This window comes from Hyperolius riggenbachi, chromosome 7 (genome assembly GCF_040937935.1).
Source record: "Hyperolius riggenbachi isolate aHypRig1 chromosome 7, aHypRig1.pri, whole genome shotgun sequence".
NCBI lineage: Eukaryota > Metazoa > Chordata > Amphibia > Anura > Hyperoliidae > Hyperolius > Hyperolius riggenbachi.
Genome location: NC_090652.1, coordinates 108,034,467 through 108,050,833, shown reverse-complemented (window position 1 = coordinate 108,050,833; position 16,367 = coordinate 108,034,467). Strand labels below are relative to the sequence as shown.

General features: G+C 43.5%; 1 protein-coding gene across 6 annotated transcripts in view; it reads left to right on the top strand.

Moving 5' to 3' along the window:
* ELFN1 (extracellular leucine rich repeat and fibronectin type III domain containing 1) overlaps nt 1-16,367 on the top strand; it is a 941,931-nt gene that overhangs the window by 760,672 nt on the left and 164,892 nt on the right. The window lies entirely within an intron of this gene.

The following is a 16,367-nucleotide window of genomic DNA, read 5'->3' as shown; positions in this document are numbered from 1 at the left end:
TATCAATAAAATACTTTCAAGGCTCCCACCAAGCAAGGAATTGATCAAAATAAGTTTGATATTACTTTTTCTGTACTTTTTAGTAATTTGTCTATTGCTAAGTGCTGAAAAGTTATTTTTAGATAAGATGAAAATGTATTTCCTAGTCGAAAGCTCAAAAGAAGAAGTTAATTGGGTAAGACCAAAGTCTCTTTTTCATGTCTTACATTACACCATGGATGTTAAAGTCAAATACAAACTGGGCCGAAATTGAATACTGGCACCAGGTCAATGTCTAGTCCCATCTCCTGCCCTTAGTAGTTTCCCTGGTGTCTAATGGCCCCTCCCCAAACCCTATACAGTTCCCTGGTTTCTAATGCCTCTTCCCTTCCATACAGTTTTCTGGTCTTCAGTGGTCTTCCCTCCCCTAAACAGCTCCCTGGTGTCTAGTGACCCTCTTCCTCTCATATACAGTTCCCTTGTTTCTAGTGGACCCATCCCTTACCTACAGTGGCTTGCAAAAGTATTTAGCCCCCTTGAAGTTTTACACATTTTGTTTCATTACTGCCACAAACATGAATCAATGTTATTGGAATTCCACGTGAAAGACTAATACAAAGTGGTATACATGTGAGAAGTGGAACAAAAATCATACATGCTTCCAAAGATTTTTTACAAATAAATAACTGCAAAGTGGGGTGTGTGTAATTATTCAGCCCCCTTTGGTCTGAGTGCGGTCAATTGCCCATAGGCATTGCCTGATGAGTGCTAATGACTAAATAGAGTGCACCTGTGTGTAATCTAATGTCAGTACAAATAAAGCTGGTCTGTGATGGCTTCAGAGGTTGTCCAAGAGAATATTTGGAGCAACAACACCATGAAGTCCAAAGAACACACCAGACAGGTCAGGGATAAAGTTATTGAGAAATGTAAAACAGGCTTAGGCTACAAAAAGATTTCCAAAGCCTTGAACATCCCACGGAGCACTGTTCAAGCGATCATTCAGAAATGGAAGGAGTATGGCACGACTGTAAACCTACCAAGACAAGGCCATCCACCTAAACTCACAGGCCGAACAAGGAGAGCACTGGCCAGAAATGCAGTCAAGAGGCCCATGGTGACTCTGGACGAGCTGCAGAGATATACAGCTCAGGTGGGGGAATCTGTCCATAAGACAACTATTAAGCAGGCCATACACTGGCTCGATTCCCGGCCGTTTCGACAGCAGATTCGATCCTGGGATCTAATCTGCTGCCAATCGTTCGCGGTAAATGCAGCCGCCGATCCGATTTCCTCCCGAAATCGGATCGGTCCGTCGATCGCGCCGTGCGGGAAATTACCCTCGATCGCCCGTGGGTAAAGTGCGCGTCGCTAGCGGCGGCCGATCCGATCAAGTATACATTACCTGAGGCTGGCTCCCGGGCGTCTTCTCCGTGCTGCACGGCTCTGTTCCGGCTCCATCCATCCCGGCGCTTCCTGGGTCACTGCCGTGACCAGGAAGTTCAAATAGAGGGCGCTCTATTTGAACTTCCTGGTCACGGAGTAACACAGGAAGCGCCGTAATGGAGCCGGAACAGAGCCGTGCAATGCGGAGAAGATGCCCGGGAGCCAGCCTCAGGTAATGTATACGGGGGGAGGGGGACAGGCGGCAGGAGCAGCTCAGCAGATGGTGAATCGGTTTCAGGCTGAAATCGATTCACAATCTGTTTGCAGTAAAGGCAGCCATACGATCCCTCTCTGATCAGATTCGATCAGATAGGGATCTGTCAGCTGGTCGATCTAATGGCACATCGACCAGTGTATGGCCACCTTTAGTCTTGCACTGCACAAAGTTGGACTTTATGGAAGAGTGGCAAGAAGAAAGCCATTGTTAACAGAAAAGCATAAGAAGTCCCGCTTGCAGTTTGCCACAAGCCATGTGGGGGACACAGCAAACATGTGAAAGACGGTGCTCTGGTCAGATGAGAACAAAATGGAACTTTTTGGCCAAAATGTAAAACGCTATGTGTGGCGGAAAACTAACACTACACATCACTCTGAACACACCATGCCCACTGTAAAATATGGTGGTGGCAGCATCATGCTCTGGGGGTGCTTCTCTTCAACAGGGACAGGGAAGCTGGTCAGAGTTGATGGGAAGATGGATGGAGCCAGATACAGGGCAATCTTGGAAGAAAACCTCTTGGAGTCTGCAAAAGACTTGAAACTGGGGCAGAGGTTCACCTTCCAGCAGGATAACAACCCTAAACATAAAGCCAGGGCAACAATAGAATGGTTTAAAACAAAACATATCCATGTGTTAGAATGGCCCAGTCAAAGTCCAGATCTAAATCCAATCGAGAATCTGTGACAAGATATGAAAACTGCTGTTCACAAACGCTGTCTATCTAATCTGACTGAGCTGGAGCGGTTTTGCAAAGAAGAATGGGCAAGGATTTCAGTCTCTAGATGTGCAAAGCTGGTAGAGACATACCCTAAAATACTGGCAGCTGTAATTGCAGCAAAAGGTAGTTCTGCAAAGTTTTGACTCAGGGGGCTGAATAATTACGCACACCCCACTTTGAAGTTATTTATTTGTAAAAAATGTTTGGAATCATGTATGATTTTCGTTCCACTTCTCACGTGTACATCACTTGGTATTGGCCTTTCACGTGGAATTCCAATAAAATTGATTCATGCTTGTGGCAGTAATGTGACAAAATGTGGAAAACGTCAAGGGGGCCGAATACTTTTGAAAGCCACTGTATACAGGTTCCCATTGTGTAGTTGCCTCCACCCCCTATACAGTTCCCTTGTGCCTAGCGGTCCCTAGGTTTACCCCTAACATAGCTTCCCTGGTGGTCTACAATGTCCCAAACAGAATGTAGAGTGGGGAAACCACTTGTAGGACAAATCTGGCCCATGGAACAGAGTTTGACATGTATGCATTACACATAATGGCCTCAATTCTGGTAGGGTTATCAAACAAATTACCTCATGTGAGGTAATTTACCTCATGAGGTAAGGACATTTAGCAATTCTGGTAGGTTTTAGTCATGTTTTACCCCATGAGGTAAATTATGAGGTTATTCATGAGGTAATTTACTGAAAATAGCTATTTTCATGGAAATTAGGGGGCATGTTAGCACATAATTTACCGATCAGTTTAAGACCTGGATGCTTGACTGAGCTTGAGAGCACAGCTCTCATTTTTTATTTTCTTTACTATGATTGCATTGTGAATTTCTATGCACTTAGCACCTTAGCACTTATTACTCTCTTTATCCCTGACGACGGCCCCATTTAGGGGGTTGAAACATGTTGGATGTGTGGTGGGGGGTTCTCTAATAGCACATAAGCAATCCTTTTTGGGGTATAGGTGTGATCAATTGTAAAATTATATATTGATCTAAAACATATCAGATGACACCAACCTCATATAAGAAAAAGAAAAAGAAAAATTAAATATAAACTTGATTTTATGATACCAACTTTGGATAATAAAATTATCTCAGTATGATTTTAATACAGATTATTAAAAGTTATATTTTATAAGTATATTCTCTTCCTTGGGAATCCACCTGTGTTTTCCAGTTTAAGACCTGCCTGTACCTGGAGGTAAAGTCAATTTGTATGCATTTTGCTGTTTTTAGAGGAGTTCCTATTGCTGTTTCATTGTTGTTCCTATTTAGGCTATGTAATAGAAAAGAATAGTAGAAATAAATAAAATAAAAAAAATCAAAATAATTTTTTTATAAGGAATGCCTATAAATATACTTTTCATAGGTTGCTACATAACCAAATAGTTAGGATAGTCTTTAGAAGAGGTTTTCTATTTTGAGGGGGGAAGGTGTATTTCAGAATCAGAATCAGAAACTTTATTTCGCCAAGCACGACTGGGTCGTGCCCGGAATTGGGCTTGGCACGTACAGGGTACTGATACACGGTATACAGTAGTTACAGATAGAGGACATGCAGTAGTATAATGTTCTGTTACTACTGCATGTCCTCTATCTGTAACTACTGTATACCGTGTATCAGTACCCTGTACGTGCCAAGCCCAATTCCGGGCACGACCCAGTCGTGCTTGGCGAAATAAAGTTTCTGATTCTGATTCTGAAATACACCTTCCCCCCTCAAAATAGCAAACCTCTTCCAAAGACTATCCTAACTTATGGACAATTAAAGACTACTATTATTTATTTACTGCATGCTTACCGCTGAAATAGCTCATGTTTTACCTCACTTTATGCATTTACCTCATGTCTTACCTCATGTTTTACCTCCTGTTCAGAAATGGAGTGAAATCTTTCAGAATTGCTAAAAAAAAAAGAAGAGGGAATTACATCATGAGATATTTTACCTACAAAGAAATATTTCCCTCACATAGCTACCAGAATTGAGGCCAATGTGTTGAGACTCCACTGAGGTAAAGTTAGCAAAGAGCTCCAGTAAAAATATTTTGTTCACAAGGAGTATAAAGCAGTGAAGTGCAAAGCCAACAATCTTCAGCCTTGATCCACATATCAGTATTGGATGAGCTGATCCTTTGAAAGCATTTCCAACCCCGCTTAAACATACTATTTTTATCTGTTATTGGAAAAATGACGTCTGTTGTTTAAATATTTCAGTATTCCCATAGAAACCCCACTGGAGGAAAGCACAACAGAGTTATTTATTCATGGAAAGTAATATGTATAATTTGCTGGATCTGTCTATCAAGTCCCGTGACGGCTGAATGCTAATAGGAGCGGAGAATGTTAGACTCTGTTGTTGTGCACTGAATTAAAGTTTCAAGTTTGGGCAGTAGAAACTGATGATGAAAAGTTAATCATTGCATAATTAGAGGTTAACCAGTGAAAACTGCACGTCTTAGCCAGCAGAATTTCCAGATATAATGAAAGAAAACAGGAATTTAGCTTTTGGTCAATTGTTTGTTACAAAGTCCAATAGCGAGTCTAGAGTTAGGGGAAAAGGATGTGGATGAACAATCCTTACAAGAAACACTGTAATTTGTATATAGTTCAGCAGGCTATATCTGTGAAACTACTGGCCATTTCGACATGCGGTTTCCACAGCTTTTAACCTCCCATCAGAGATGGATTAAGATGTAATGGGGACCTAGGCAAGGTAGCAAGGTAGTAGATGTGGAGCCCCCTTGTGGCTATGGGCGGGGCACTGCCCCTTCCCCCCCCCCCCCCCCCGGAATCACTGTGCCCTCTTGAGTGCCCCCCCTCCCCTCCTTGCTCAGTAATAAACAGGTTACTGTTTTCAGGCTCCAGCAGTGTACAGTGAACAGGATAGGGTGTGTGAAAAAAAACTCTCCATGAGTCTATGTAGGCGTAACCAAGGGTCTTATCTATTAGCTATAAATACTTCACAATCCTTGCAAGATCACTTGTAATTAATATGTAAAAAGAGAACCGAGAGCTCAATATAGTGTAGTAAGTCAGGGCAGTTGGTATAATGGAAAAGATTAAAGTGTATACTCACAAACCAGGGTTACCTCCAGCCAACCACTGTGTAGGCAGGTGAGGAGATTAACCTGTCCTCACTCAGGATTAAGAAGTCGCTCTCTGTAGACGTGAAGAAAAAAGGGTGTCCCCCTCCACCAAGGGTGGGTGTATAACGTATTGCAATTTGAACAGAGGCGTCAAAAGGATAAGATTAATTTTTAAAAAGTTAAAAAGTGCTTGGGAGGCAGTGGTGGACTTACCTCCGTTAAAGCGGTATCGTCACCATAAAAATCAAATTTCAACAGCAACTGGTCTGAGTGTATTAAGTGATAAAGATGCTAATCCTGCATTCAAAATTTTCAAAACGTTTTCTGCTGTTATGATTTGGAGTTATCATATACCTTAGGAGCACTGGCTCTTTAGTAGTCGGTGCCAAAGAATTGCATGCTGGGGGTTCTTTTTATCTATAATATATTCCTCCTCTTCCCTTTATTTCCCTGCCTGCTGCTTATCTGAAACCTAATCCCCTAATCACTTGTGTTTACAAGCAAGGCTGAGGTGACTCAGCGATTGGAGGAGACAAGAAAAAAAGTAAAGGGCAGAAATGACATCACGAGTTAGCCTTTACTGTGGGCAAAAGACATGGCCCCCTCCAGGAACAGAATTCTCGTCATTTACTATAAAACATTCACTGAAATCAAAACATGGACAGTACAATACATGTGTTATGTAAGTAGATCAAGTATTTATCTACTTATATATGTGTTTTTTTCCCCTGGAATAGTATGGCTGATCCTACTGCTTTAAGCAGACACAACAAGCTGTGTATTCAACAAAAAGGATATATTTATTGGTACACTCCAAGGGTTAATTCACAACGCGTTTCGCAGGCCTAAACCTGCTTCATCAGGTAAAAGGGGTCGGAGTACACATCAGCGATATGTCAGGAAAACACCGCAATGTGAATTAACCCTTGGAGTGTACCAATAAATATATCCTTTTTGTTGAATACACAGCTTGTTGTGTCTGCTTAAAGGAGGTAAGTCCACCAATGCCTCCCAAGCACTTTTTAACTTTTTAAAAATTGATCTTGTCCTTTTGGCGCCTCTGTTCAAATTGCAATACACTTGTAATTAATGTATCTGGATGATACTTATATTTGTAACAAAATCTCTCTACCTCTATGTTCTAACATTGTCAGCGAACAGGAATAGAGTCTGAAGAAGGATTACAAGCTGAAAGCTTACTATGTCTCTTTTAAATTAGCCAATACACTAGAGCTCGTATTTTACAGACAGGAAGTTTTGAATCAGGATAATAATCGAGAGTGCCAACCATTATTCCACTGTGGTGCCCAAATGTAAATGTTACAGTGTGGCATTGTGATGCAGACCGATTATGTTAGTGACGAAGGGAAATATTTAGAGTACGTACTGACAGTGAGATATTTTTCAATATTCTTCTGGACTGTCCCTTTGTTCATTTGTGAGGACAAATGGGAATCCTTTGCAACAATTTCAAATAAGTCCTGACTTTGGCCAGAGGGGGGAGACCCATGCTTACTGGCTGCTTCTTACCCAACCTGAATTTCTAATAAAGGAGTTAATAAGTCTGCGGTGGGGGTTATTGTTGCATGCAGGGATGGTCGTAGTGAGCCAACTTCGCTACACTGGAACTACACGTAGTTTTACGCAATTACGCTTCGCCAAACTATGGCTTCTCAATCAAAGATTTGCTACAAGTGCATTTCGTAGACTACGCGTTAAAATACGCAATTACGTGAAGTGCGAAGCGTAGTGTATGCGGACGCTTATGCCAATATGTGGAAACATTTCCGCATTAATCTGCCAAATATGCGCATGCGTGAACTCTTATATGCGTACATTCCACTTTCCAATGCGGATTTGTATACGCACAGAAGGGGTAATAATATTCTGGGCATGCGCAAGCAAAAATAATGATCTGTACGCGGAAAAATAGACACGTTTACAGCACTCGTAGTTGACTTCGCAATACACACATCAACTACTCGTAGCGGGCGAAGCTTCGCATAGCGGTACTTTGCTACATGTAAATGTGTAAGCGTAGTTTTGAAACTTCGTCTACGAACTACGATGCGTAGATGCGAACTACGACCCATAGATTCACACTGGTGTAGTTTCTGCTCATCCCTGGTTGCATGCCACAGCGATAGTAATTCAGACCCTATGTGTAAAATTCATTAGAAATGGTACTGCACAGGATCATCAACCTTGATAACATTCATACTGCCTATAACATGAATGCCTAAGATCTTTTCTAAGTTATGAAATATCTGCACTTCATCCTCCTGTCTAAATTGTACCACAGTCATTTCAGTAGAGTTTGAGATTTCCGTATTGCAAAATAGTCATCATATGCTGTGACTGTGAGTAATAAATTAAGAAAAAGAAACTTCAGTACAACAATGTCTCATCACGATTCACTCACATACTCCCATCAATCAATTATTATCTTGTTAGATGTGGGTGTCATCTGTATTACAGAAACAATGCTCATACACTTGATATCTCTGTGGTTTTATACAATTAAGTGCTGAGTGTGGCTCTGCAGTAGTTCTGTCAACCCAGAGACTGCTGTTTCTCATAGAGTAGTTACGTGCCTAGAGTTGAGTGTCAGGTTAACCCATGTAGGGTTGTAATGCTGAGCAGAATGTCATGATGTCACCATCTTGCCCTTCCTCTCGAGCATCTAGAAGACCATATCCCTCATCATGGGATTCTCAATGTCACAGCATTTATAAGGCAGTGGGGTATATGGAAATAGGAAATATAATCATGCTATGCCTAAGAACATATTGGGCTTGATTCACTAAGACAAATGGCATGCCTTATCAAAGTTAGCACGGCTTATCAAAGTTAACACGCCTTATCATAGTAGCATAGAGAACTTATGCCTGCTAATTGGCAATGACGAGAGCTCCACTCGTCCAGCCCTGAGCCCCGCTTTGCTACTCTGGTAAGGCGTGCTAACTTTGATAAGGCAGGCTATTTGTCTTAGCGAATCAAGCCCATTGTCTGAAAGGCGTTAGACATTTGTACCTGCCTTATTGATGCCCAATAACGTTTGGACCTATTCTCTATTTAGCGAGTTGCAGACTCTCCTAACGTAAATTTTGTGCCATGCATTTCCAACAGTATGGTTTGGAAGGTGAGGTTTTAGCGGTACACTCGTTACTTCCTAAATATGGAATATAATATAAAATGGTTTTTAATCTTTAAACTGGAGGCCTATATTAAAGGAATACTGTAGGTGGGTGGGGGGAAAATGAGTTGAACTTACCTGGGGCTTCTAATGGTCCCCCGCAGGCATCCTGTGCCCGCGCAGCCACTCCCTGATGCTCCGGCCCCGCCTCCGGTTCACTTCTGGAATTTCAGACTTTAAAGTCTGAAAACCACTACGCCTGCGTTGCTGTGCCCTCGTTCCCGCTGATGTCACCAGGAGCGTACTGCGCAGTCCCAGTACGGTCTGCGCCTGTGTAGTACGCTCCTGGTGACGTTAGCGGTAGCGAGGACACGGCAACGCAGGCGCAGTGGTTTTCAGACTTTAAAGTCTGAAATTCCAGAAGTGAACCGGAGGCGGGGCCAGAGCATTGGGGTGTGGCTGCGCGGACACAGGATGTCTGCGGGGGACCATTAGAAGCCCCAGGTAAGTTCAACTCATTTTCCCCCAACCCCCCTACAGTGTCCCTTTAAGCCAACATTCTATCCATGGAAGCTGGTCAACATCTATCTCGCCAGTTATTGCTCATTGGTCAGTACTAGGGATGGTCGGAATGCCAAATTCCGATTCCGCGGTAATTCTGCATTCCGTCATGTACCGATTACCGATTCCGCTTTCCGCTACCAATTTCCGCATTCCAAGGCGGAATTTCCGCCGGAAATCGCGGAAATTCCGCCCGACTTTAACATCAATTTTCTCAAAAACTATAAGGTCTTTTTAAAAACTTTTTTTTGCATCTTGCTCAGAAGGTTCTGTTTAATAAACCCTGAAAATTTGGTGTTTCTAGGACTTACGGGGGCTTTGCTATTAACTGCTAAAGTCGGCGGATTTTTACTGTAATGTAAAATGCAGAAAATAGGCAGATGCAGATTTTCTGCATTTTACATTACAGTAAAAAACCGCCGACTTTAGTGGTTAATAGAAAATCCCCCTTAAGTCCTGGAAACACCAAATTTTCAGCGTTTATTAAACCAAATCTTGTGAACAAGATGCAAAAAAAAGTTTTCAAAAAGACCTTATAGTTTTTGAGAAAATCGATGTTAAAGTCGGGTGGATTTTCCGCGATTTCCGGCGGAAATTTCCGTGATTTCCGGCGGAAATCCGCCCACGGCTCTTGCATTACCGATTTCCGCATTCCGATACGGAAATGCAATTTCCGATCGGAATTTCGGAAATCGCATTTCCGTGTAATCCGAATGAGCATCCCTAGTCAGTACGTTTTTCCTCCCTTCTCACACACCCAGCCATCACACTTTCCATGTTATATAAGAAGTCTACATCCATGACTAAGGACCCATTTCCACTACAGTCAAATAGGCAATTTTTCCTTGCATGCAAGCTGGTCGGGGAAACGACACAAGCACCAGCATCCGAATTGCTTGCTGCTGCAAATCTAGATGCAGTTTTCCGTAGCAAGCATCTGAATCCCTATAGAGTTGCATGGCATGGCTACAAGGATTCGGTAGTGTATTCTCATCAGTGCAAGTGTCGGCTTGCGTCTCGCCAGATGTAAAGTGGCATAGAGGAAACCAGCCCTTAGTCAAGCCTTTTAGGAGTACCAGCAAGTGAACAAATATTCACTGAAGATGGTGATACAGATGGCGATGCTTTTTCTGTAGCTAATAAAGCTTTATAGAACCAAATCGTTTTTTCATGTAAATGGTGCATCTATGCATCAATCCTTTAAACCGATACTCATATATATTGCATTTTGGTTATCTTGTTTGGAATTTGTCAAGTGTTATATTCTTTTAATTTGCCCCTCAGTGGATATAATTAGCTTTTTGGGGGGTGAGTGGATTTAATCTGTCTCATCCTAATTAGTGCAAGAGTTTGGTGGACTGATCACAAATTGTGACAACCAATCAAATATCCGCTTCCAAAAGCTTTGAATGGGTAGATGGTAATTTCATACCTAGGAAGAGACTAGTGAGAAAAACTGCATTACATAACATGAACATTGATAGACGTTTTTGTGAATATTCAGGGCTAGCCAATACAGCAGCTTAATACATTTATGAATTATTGTGCATTTTTAATGGACTTAGGTATATTATTTATTCAACACAAAACAGCATTCATGCAGCCTGAATTTGAGAAAAAAACATAAAGGACAAGAGAATTAAGTTTAAATAATGGATATCAAATCATTGTTATGTACTGTTCACATTAATGTGGTCTACAGAATATCAGATGGGAGTACAGCTGGGGTTTCTTAGGAGTTCATTGCATGCAAGACTTATTCGAGTAGCCCTACAAGGCTTTTAATATGCAGAGAGAGAAGGAGCGAGGTATCAAGAGAAGATACATTCCATCCCCTTCCCCATTACTTGCTTCCTGCCTCTGCAGCCAAACTGTTTTCATCGCAAGCCCTCAAAGTCTCAATGCATTCCATCTTCTGAGAATTCCCCTAAACCGAAACAGCTAGGGCAGGTACTGATCCAGAGAAAGCAATTAAGGAAATCCTCAAAGCATGGTAATTGGTAGAATGGAGTTGGGAAACACTGTGCTGGTTGAATTCACAATAAGCACCAGCCACTCAAAAATGCTGCATTAATAGAAGCCTTTAAAATTGGTTCACCCAAAGCTTATATGTCAGTTATGGGTTGATGCCAAATGGCTAAGCCACTAAGTGGGTTATTTGATCATCCACAGATGCCAGTGCTGAGATCACACAGGGTGATCCTCTGATTCTGCCCAGTCCCTACAGTATAACCTCATTCCTACGGTCACATTTGCTATAAAGTAAAATAAATTAACCACTTCCAGACCTTGTTAATTGAAATCTGCACCCTGTTTGGGACCTGTTATCCCTACCAGGGCATTGATTTCAATTATCGTGCTGCTCTCCCATCGCTGAAGCCCACTCGCTCTGATGTCAGTGTGAGGAGCGGATTTCATTGGCTCTTGACCCTGTGATCGCTGTGATTGGCTCACAGTAATCACAGGGCCAGGAGCCAATGAAATCCGCTCCTGATCAGTTTACAGAGCTCTGCTGTTATATTGACAGCAGAGTGAGTGGGCTTCAGTGACAGGAGAGAGGTGCAAATGGCAAAAGAGACAGATACTGAGGCTTGATGTTGGTGAGCAGGGCCGCCATCAGAAATTTTGGGGCCCCTCACAAATCATCAGTCCGGGCCCCCCCCCCCCCCAAACTGAGAAATGTGCGTAGCCATTACATGTTGGCAGAGCTAGTTGGAGGCTTGCTGTCCACAAATTAATCACGAATAACCACGGTGGATACTGATTCAAGTTAGCTCCAATTGCCACAGCTGAGCGGCTAGATGCGGCGGGGTTAATTACCCAGAACGCCACTCTCCGCCCAGCGTTTCAACGAGGTGCAAGTGTCCGAATGGACGCGTTGCAAGCCTCGATATCGAGCACTTCCTCCTTCAAGCCGGAAGGAGGAAGTGCTCCATCATTTTTTTAGAACCTCCCAGTTTTCTTTTCTGTTTAAAAAAGCTAAAAAAGTAGGTTTAATGCTATTGTCTCATATGGTAATGATTCAGCTTTTCCCATAGTCTCGCAGTTAGCAATCATGTGACCCCCAACAAGACAAATTCAGCAATCATGAGGCCCCCAACAAACCATGAGGCCCCCAACAAGACAAATTCAGCAATCATGAGGCCCCCAACAAGACAAATTCAGCAATCATGAGGCCCCCAACAAGACAAATTCAGCAATCATGAGGCCCCCAACAAATCATGAGGCCTCCAACAAGACAAATTCAGTAATCTTGAGGCTCCCAACAAATCATGAGGCCCCCAACAAGTAAAAATTCAATCATTAGGCCCCCAACAAGACAAATTCAGCAGTCATAAGGCACATAAATAGACAGCATTTCACATAAATAGGCAGAATGACCCCTTATGGTAGACACCTCTCACCTGGATTCTGACAGGGACCCCCAGGTTAGGTAGTGAGTGACATGGAGCCCTTTAGGCAGTGAGTGACAGGGAGCCCTTTTAGGTAGTGAGTGAGTGACAGGGAGCCCCTTTAGGTAGTGAGTGAGTGCCAGGGAGCCCCTTTAGGTAGTGAGTGAGTGCCAGGGAGCCCCTTTAGGTAGTGAGTGAGTGACAGGGAGCCCCTTTAGCAAGTGAGTGAGTGACAGGGAGCCCCTTTAGCAAGTGAGTGAGTGACAGGGAGCCCCTTTAGCAAGTGAGTGAGTGACAGGGAGCCCCTTTAGCAAGTGAGTGAGTGACAGGGAGCCCCTTTAGCAAGTGAGTGAGTGACAGGGAGCCCCTTTAGCAAGTGAGTGAGTGACAGGGAGCCCCTTTAGCAAGTGATTGAGTGACAGGGAGCCCCTTTAGCAAGTGAGTGAGTGCCAGGGAGGCCCTTTAGCTAGTGAGTGAGTGACAGGGAGGCCCTTTAGCAAATGAGTGAGTGACAGGGAGGCCCTTTAGCAAGTGAGTGAGTGCCAGGGAGGCCCTTTAGCTACTGAGTGAGTGACAGGGAGGCCCTTTAGCAAGTGAGTGAGTGACAGGGAGGCCCTTTAGCAAGTGAGTGAGTGACAGGGAGCCCCTTTAGGGAGTGAGTGACAGGGAGCAACCCCCCCCCCGCGCCGCCCGCCGCTTCCCCTACCTTGCAGCCAGCAGCCCAGCGTCAGACCTCAAGATCAGCAGCGACCCGACCAGTAAGAGCGGGCACCGGACGCACCCGCTCTATATGCGGAAGTGATGTCACTTCCGCATATCAGTGCGGGCGCTGGGTCCTAGCGCCCGCACTATTGTAGCCGCCTGATCGAGGTCTGACGCGGCGGAGGCGGCGGCGGCGGCTAGAGGGATAGAGGGAGGGAGCAGCGGCCAGAGGGGTTGAGCGGCGGCCGGGCGGCACCCGCAGCGCCGCGGCGGGGATGGGGCCCCCCTGCAGGCCCCGGGCCCGTGACGGGAGTCACGGATGTCCCCCCCTGATGGCGGGCCTGTTGGTGAGCTTCGTATTCTGACCAGAAAGTCGCTGGTCCTTAAAGTGTACCAGAGATGGTACAGTACACAGTTTTTTTTTTACTTACCCGGGGCTTCCTCCAGCCCCATAAGCATGGATGTGTCCCTCGCCATCCGCCCATGGTATCTGGCTCAGTGACGTCAGTCGGGGTCTTCTGCGCATGCGCAAGAGGTCCACGTATACGCAGAAGACCCCGGCTGACTCGCACTGGATCCGACTGAGGCAGATACTGGGGCTGATTACCGGTAAATGGAGAACCAGGGGAGGACGGTGAGGGACGCATCCCTAGGTAAAGGAAACTGTGAATCTGTCATCTCTGGGTCACTTTAAGGGGCCAGAGACTGCTGGCCCCGAACGGTTAAAGAGACACTGTAACGACATATACTAGAATGTACTACATTATTCAGGACACCCACTTTTACGTTAATTATCCTTGTTTCTGCATCAGAAGCACTTCATTTATTGATTTATTGCTGTTTATTGGTGTGTAACTCCACCCTCCCAGTAATATTTAACCTAGGCTATTATGTCGTAAAGCCATCCCTTCTCCTCTAGATAGACCAGGGGCCTTATTCAAATTACTTTTCTCCTAAGTTTTTTCCTAGGAGAAACTTTTTAGTCTTTTGGTTAAGATAACTTTTGTGCACTGTGCAATTAAAAAGTACAAGTAGATGGAAAAGTACTATCAAAATTATTTTGAGTATTTTTTTATTTATTTTTTTGCTTACTGGTGGCCTAAAGGCATTTTATTGATACAGTGTAAAAATATTTTCTAGAAGAAAATGTTTGAGAAAAATAGAATTGAATAAGGGCCCAGGTGTTGTTTCTGCTCACTTCGGAACACACAACAATCATACATACCACAGTGATACACCTTGCCAGCAGTTGTTGTTATCTGTGATAAATTTCAGGGCTCTTTCACATTAGGGCAGACTTTGTGCGTTAACGCAAACGGAAGCCGTTTGCGTAAACCAAGGTAAGATGAAAGTCCATAGACTTTCATTTTACCATTCACACTCAACGCTGCGTTTCGATGCGTTGCGGTTCCGATGCACCCGGGCGCAGTTTTTCCTCCAATGCACCCGCGAGCCGACGTTTTCCGTCGGGTTTAATTACCAGCTACCGCCGCTGATTGCGTCGCACCGCAGTTACCCGACGACACGCCGCAGGCAGACAACGCGTGCAGGAGAACGCCTCCTGTTCGCGTTGTCTGATGTGAAAGAGCACAGAATGTTTTACAATTGCCGAACAATTACTAAATAGTTTATTAATGAATATTGTAACAAAAATTAAGCAATAGTTATATTCTGTACAGCTTCTCTTTAAAGAGAATCTGTACTGTCCGATTTGTACAACAAAAAACATACCAATCGAGTCACTGTGATCTCCTGGATCCCTATTTGCCGTTTCCGCTGCTCCCCGCCGCAATCCTGGCTTTTAATCGCCAGTTTTAGGCAGTGTTTACAAACAAAAAACATGGCCGCTAGCCAAGAAGTGATGTATGTATGTATGTATGTATGTATGTATTTATTACATAGTGAATTTTCTGCACTTCAGTCAGGGATTCTCACAGTTTCCCATCATGGCAGCTCCCTCCCCCTCAGACAAGCTGAAATTGAGAGCAGAGACCTGTCTATGAGGGATAAACAAAGCACACACACACTGAGCCTGCAGGGGGCGTGCATAACTTGTCCCTATCACAGCAGAGGCAGCTCATTACTCTCTGGGTTGACAAAGCTTGACAAAGAAAAGAGGATTAGATATATTACAGAGACAGTGCAACTAGAAAAGGCTACAGTAATACAGACTACATTAGAACAGGTATAGGAACTTATAGCATAGAATAAATAAGGCTGAAAATTATGTTACAGAGTCTCTTTAAGAACATCATTCAAGCAGAATGTTCTTTCTGTTCCAGAGAGCAGGGGAATTGATAATTCATCCTTCTAGATACTACCCCGAATCTGTTAGACTCATCTTGAATGGTCTGACTTTTAAATAAGATATCTCACTACTTGAAAAAAAGCTAAAAGGCAGCAAAAGCCAACGATGCATAGTATCAAGCGGCAAATCAAAGGAGTACAAGAAGCAAAGTAAAAATGATCATGGATAATTTTGCATTACCTATGCAGCCAGAAAAATAAATTTTGAGATTTGAATGAAGAAATCCTCTAAGTCTGAACTACTTATGTAACTTGAATGGCATTTTAATAGTGTATGGGCTTAATACGTCCCAGGAAACCAAAGACGTAGCAATCACCAACCGAAGGATGGGAGAGATGGGAAGGGATGATTTAATGAGTGCATGCAATGTCTAGTACAACCGCACAAAGTCATAAATATTTATCTGCACTTTAGATTCATTCACCATGGAAGGTTCACCTCCTGCATAGACAGAGTATGTAAATGGAGTCAGGGGAAAGCTCATCCTGTCATTTAACATCAAATGGGAATCACTTGTTTCCTGAATTTGTACACCCACTACTTATCTCAGAGGCACAGAGGGTGGGCAGTGGCACAGAGTGGGGTTCCAGCAATGTGACAGAGTGCCAATCAGAAAACACACACTTCCTGAGCCTAATGACAGGAGAATTTTTCCCTCCTTTGTAGACTTTTGTTCTGAATTGCTTTCGCTGCTGCCTTTTTCAAACAGCTGAAATCTCCAGCTACATCCGCGGTGAATATATAATAGGAATATTTTTATTCCATTGACATTCCTTTTACATATCTATTGATCTTAGTAATGTAAAA